Source organism: Dipteris shenzhenensis, chromosome 28 (genome assembly GCF_047967505.1).
Source record: "Dipteris shenzhenensis isolate YYH24624 ecotype China chromosome 28, Dip_SZ_1.0, whole genome shotgun sequence".
Taxonomy (NCBI): domain Eukaryota; kingdom Viridiplantae; phylum Streptophyta; class Polypodiopsida; order Gleicheniales; family Dipteridaceae; genus Dipteris; species Dipteris shenzhenensis.
In genome coordinates this window covers 3991795-3997902 of record NC_141623.1, presented here as the reverse complement: position 1 = coordinate 3997902, position 6108 = coordinate 3991795, and positions in this window count along the sequence as shown.

The window sequence follows — 6108 nt, the reverse complement described above, 5'->3', positions numbered from 1 at the left end:
TAAGAGAGTGGTTATTTTGTATCATGGGCTTATCTTTTCCTCTTTCCTTCTTCTCTCACACTCTTGCATATACCACTCATTCCAATAGATACTATGCTTCTCATTGAAGGCATTGATGACAACACACTTCACTTGCGAGGCATTGTATTACCATAAGGAATTCGTCACTAGCCACCAAATTTGGAAATTGAATTATCAAGATTAATTTTGATAGGAAAGCATATTCATACACAAAAAATATTGAATTCATAAACATGGATTCCAAGATGGTACATTTTTCAAACTAGCACTCAAAAGCTAATATGCTTGAGAGTAGCACACAATGCAACACATTTTTGCCAACATTTGTGCAAAAAACTTGGACCATAGTTTTACCTAGGACTAATTGATGAGATATTGAAATATTTTATGGAAACACACATAAAGAAAGATTTGATTTAGTTCATAATGACATTGTTAGGTGTTTTCCATCAATATGAAATAAACATTTGATTCAGTTCATAATGATATTGTTAAACATTTGACATAGTCTCATCAAGAGCAAGCAAGTATTTTGTCATTTTTTGGGGATGTAATCAAATTTTCACTAATCTATTTTATCAAGGAAAATCCATTTTTCTTAACTTATTTTATGAAGAAAACTCTAGGAGCATTCAATATATTAAAATTATTCAATACTGCAATAGAGTTTCAAAGATACAATCCTTGAAATGTTAATATGTAACTGTTGAAGCCCCAAATAGTATAACAACACATATAAGGTAAAACACGCTGTCATTTAGTATAGAGAAATTTTTAAAAATCTTTTTTAAAAGATGCAACTAAATTTCTAGATGGCTTGACCAAAAATATCAAAATTTTAAAAACCAAGTGAAACATTATCCACTTGCCTCTAGTAATAACTACCATGTATATGGACAACTATTAGAGGTGCGATCTTTTTCTCATTACCTACTCTTTGTTGTCATATACTTTTAACTCCTTACATTGATCATCCTATGCTCAACAAAGTGATATACACATCAATCCTTATAGTTATTGCATGTAATTTAGGCCAAGTAATTCACACAAAAGATTGAGCCTAACAATATGCATTATCCAAAAACCTATTGCCAAGTCCCATCTAAAAGGATTTCTATGGGAAATTAGGAAAGTGCATTTAATTTTGAATACTATGAAAAACTAAGTGTCCATATATTCTTTCTACACCTTGCAAATTAGCCTAGTTAGTAATTTTCATAGCATACTCTATTTTGGTCTAGCATGACTATCATCAAGCCAAAAGCTACTAGGAAAGTGCATTTAAATTTAGAATACTAAGAAAAACTAAGTGTCCATATATTATTTCTACATAGACCTTGCAAATTAGCCCAATCACTAATTTCATAGCATACTCTATTTTTGGTCTAGCATGACTATCATTAAGACTAAAGCTACACAATGCCTACTTGGTAGTAGGACTACTTTGACAACCTGTTAAACCCATAATTTATGTAAAAATTCTCATGGAAACAAATCGACAAGTTCACAGTGAAATTGTGTGCAATTTCTTATTTGAAGCCCCCAAATATTAATAACATGTCTCTCAAAATAGATATGCAAAGCTATAAACTTCTTTATAAGAGCCCCATAGCTCCAAATAGAAATGTCTCCTTCTCCAATCACCTAAGTTAGAGGGCCCAAGATTTTGTAAGTGCAAACGTTGTGATGCAATTTCTATTCAATGGGCCTACTTACATTTACTCCCCCCTATAATTCTATAATTGCCCTTAGTAGTTGCACTGAGCAAGCCCTAAAAATGAAGAGGAATTATTTCCATGTTCTTTTCATTAGATTCAGCTACTACTATGCCCTTCCCTTTTTTAAGGAAAGGAATTTCCTCCTGAAGTCTTTTCCTTCTAATAAGTTTAACATTTTTCTCTAGTTTGTCTATCAATCTTCCCTACCCACCAATCTCTCAAAGGGATTTTAGCTTCTCTACTTTTGATCTAATCTTGTTGCCTTATCTCTTTCTTTTTTCCCAAAAGAAGAATCTGGTCTTGAGTGTCCCATTGTCTGGCTTTAAGCTCCAAAATTTCCAGTTCATCTATGAGTTATCCATTCTCATGGCACGTATGATTGCCCCACATTTTTTGGCATCCGTTAGTAATTTTTGAGTGCTATAAGTTGTCACAAGCCAAGACTTCAAAGCAGAAGTATCAAAAGAAAATGCATTTATCTAGGCTTTGATTGTATCCTACCACATTACCTATAATGTAAAGAGATGAGGGTCTACTTTGAACTAAGAGGGAATTTTTTTCCTTGAGACATGAAATTGGTTTGTGATCCAAAAGTGTTAAGGACATTATTACAATACACTTGTGGGAAATGTACTAGTCTAACTTCTAAGAGACCCTGAGAAATATAAATTCTATCTAATATTACATTCTCCCACTTATCTGTTGGACCAAGTAGAATCCCAGGTGTTGGCACTCCCAGTGGTAAAACTTTTGCCAAAAAGTGGGAGACATGAACCCTTGGAAATAGTCCATCAGGTGGACCTTGATAGTATGTGTTGAGTTTAGATCGATGACTGCTGCCTTGGCAGCAATGGGATCTTCTTCCTCTGTGTCTTCCTTGTAGCCGTCATGGAGCTCTGGTTCCTCTTGCAATTTGTTCTCTGCCTCTTCAAAATCTGCAGTAGGGTCTAAGGCCTGGTTGGGGAGAGCAATGACCTATGTATCTTGATATTTGTCATCTTTCAAAGGAGCATGTTCAATAGACAATTGTGTAGACTGGTCTTGCTCTATTTCAATGGGTTTCCCAGGCTTTGTTGGTAGCTCTGAAATTTCTGTGTCACCATCCTCTGGCATCTGATTTCGTTAAGCATACTTATGAGCTAGATGCATTAAAGGCCAAGTTGCATGAGGCCTTTGATATGAAGGATTTGGGACTTGCAGGTCATATTCTTGGTATGCGCATCACGCATGATCGGAGTAGGAAACTCCTTTGGCTTTCACAAAAAGAGTATGTTACAAAAGTATTGCAGCATTTCAATATGGAGGGGGGGAAGGCAGTGAGTACTCCATTGCCTCCATATGTGAAACTGAGTCATACAGATAGTCCTAAATCAGATGAGAAAGGGGCCATAATGGCCAAGGTTCCTTATGCATCAGCAATCAGGAGTCTCATGTATGCTATGATAGCTACTAGACCAGACATTGCATTTGCAGTGGGAGTTGTTAGCCGGTATATGGCTAATCTAGGAAAGAGGCATTGGGAGGCAGTTAAGTGCATCATGAGGTACATGAAGGGTACCAAGGAGATGTGTATCTGCTTTGGTAGAGGAGACATGTGTGTACTTGGGTACACAGATTCAGACTATGCAGGGCATTGGATAGTAGGAGATCCACTTTTGGTTATGTGTTCACCTTTGTAGGTGGTGCAGTGTCGTGGATGTCTCGTGCACAGAAGTGCGTTGCTTTGTCTACCACAGAGGCTGAGTATGTTGTTGCAGCCATAGAGGGTTGTAAGGAGGCTATATGGCTTGATCAGCTAGTGGGAGATTTGGGGATTCATACAGGTGTACCGACATTGCATAGTGATTCCATGAGTGCTATTCAGCTAGCACGAAATCCGGTCTTTCATGCAAAGACCAAACATATTGAGGTCAGGTACCATTTCATCAGGGAGGTACTTGAGGACAAGCGCATAGAGCTTGTCAAGGTTCATACAGATGATAACCCTGCAGATATGCTGACGAAGAGTCTATCTAGTCAGCGGTTTGAGTATTGTCGTGTATTGATGGGCATTGGATAGTATGCTCACTGGTTGTTCTCCTTTAAAGGCACATTGTCCTTTAAGTGGGAAGTTGTGGGGGTTAAAGGTCACTGTGCCTTTACCCCGGTTATGTACAATACTCAAACACATATATAAATGAATGAAAAAGAAGATTAGGGTGTTCTACACCCACCAAAACTTGTGTAGCTCTTTGTTTCTCTCTCTCCCTCTTCCGTTCTTGCTTTCGTTGAGAGCACTCTCAATGTGAGCTTGAGTTGAGAGGTTATATCTAGGTAATTTCTTAGATTGCTTGCATCGTTAATTGTTATGGCTTAATGAGTTTCTTATTGCACTTGGCACTAAATTCTTTTTTGAATTCTATGTTGCAGCTTACTGCATATGAGATAGCTCACGCAGGTGAGAAGAGGAAGTGTCAGCAACCTGATCTCACTAAGTTTCAAAGGAAGGTGTTGAAAAATGAGAATGTACACTTCTTAATGAATGTCGATTAGGACATCATTGAGACAGCTTTCTTAAATGGTGAAAGCAGTGTACAAAATTTGGTGAGGATAATGGCAGAGTGTGGAGGGAGGACCTTGCATGATCGATTTCCAGATGTTTTCATAGTAGAGTCTATAGACCAGTATTTGTACCACTTAGCGATGGAGGGTCGACGATGCCTCAGTCAAATAGATCGAGACATAAACTCATGTGACACAAAGTGGGAGGTCCTGTTGTAGATGCCAGTGTCACGTACATCAAGAATGCGTGGCGAGGTTACAAAGGCAAAGGAGCTATCTTGACCTCCCTTCCATCAATGCACCCACCCCCCCAAGCACAACCGCAACCACAAGAATCAATGCACCCATGCCCCCAGTCAGTTGCCGCATTGCATCCACCACAACCACAAGCACCAATGCACCCACGTCCCCAGTCACATGTTGCATTCCACCCAATGTAGTAGCCGCAAGCACCACTATAGCCATGCCACGTGTATGCACTAGTGCATCGACCACAACATGTCTTTCCCCATATCCCTTTTTTCCAAGATCTTCCATACCCAGAAGAAGTTCCTTCTCTTGGTCCACATCTCCCACCACATGCACGATCACATTTCACCACATCTTTTGCTTCTCCATTTGTGCCTCCTACCGCACGCGCAGACCAGTTTTCATCTCCTGCATACTCGCCTGTACCACAAATGCACAATCTATCTGCACAAGCTGCACAAGCACCACACACATCACATGGCTTGCATGATCGTGTAGCAGTGCCAAGACCCATGCGGTCCATACTGCTTCACCAACGAGACATCCGATTCACGCCTAGTGCAGTTGTGGGCATAGGCACGAAAGGAACAGTCAACATGTGCAATATTCTTGTCACTCCCTTTGATTTGCACAAGGTTTATGCATGTAAGGTGTTGAGGGTTTCTGTGCCAACTCATGCATTGAAGGCCACATCCTTCTCCAATGATTCATAGAGGTGGAAGGAAGCATCCCCAACAACTAGCAAATACCCATGTATTTCATTCAATAGGTGTATGTCTACGACGTCTTGCATCGATGCGTGGATTGGAATGACAACCATCACTTGTCAGGAATAGGAAAGGGACGTTCTGCAGAGCGCAAGCGAGCAAGGACAGAGAACAGAGAGCTTGTGTGCTAAGTCCCCATGCATACAGTGATCTTGTTAACTTGGCCACATCTGCCATACCTCTCCATCAACAAGGTGCTATTGCTGAGGAGTTACAAGATCACATTGCATCACAAGCCAAAGAGATTGAGGACCTGTAAGCACGTGTATAGACATTGGAGTCTGAGTGTGCACACTACAAACAGTCCTTTGGAGATTTGGATGCAGCTGAGGATATCGACATTTTTTATTTTGAGGATCTCCTAATATAGATTCGCAGGGTGCAGGACCACCAAGCACTCAGGGAATGGCATATGTTGATCCTACTGCATAATTATGTACATTGTAAACTTCATATATAACTTTATAATACTCTTCTTCTGCAATGATGGTTCAAGTGATATAAGTGAGTTAAATGATTCAAGTGGACTAAGTAATATAAGTGACTTAAGTGATTTAAGTGGAATAAGTGATTTAAATGGACTAAGTGACTTAAGTGGACTAGGTGATTTAAGTGGACTAAGTGATTTAAGTGACTTAAGTGATTTAAGTGGACTAAGTGATTTAAGTGATCTAAGTGAACTAAGTGGTATAAGTGATTTAAGTGGTTTTCAATGGATTAGGTGGACTTGTAAAGTTAATGCATAAATATTAAAATATATCGACATGAATTTGTGCACATAATAGCTAGATCAACCCTTGAGACTTGAAAAT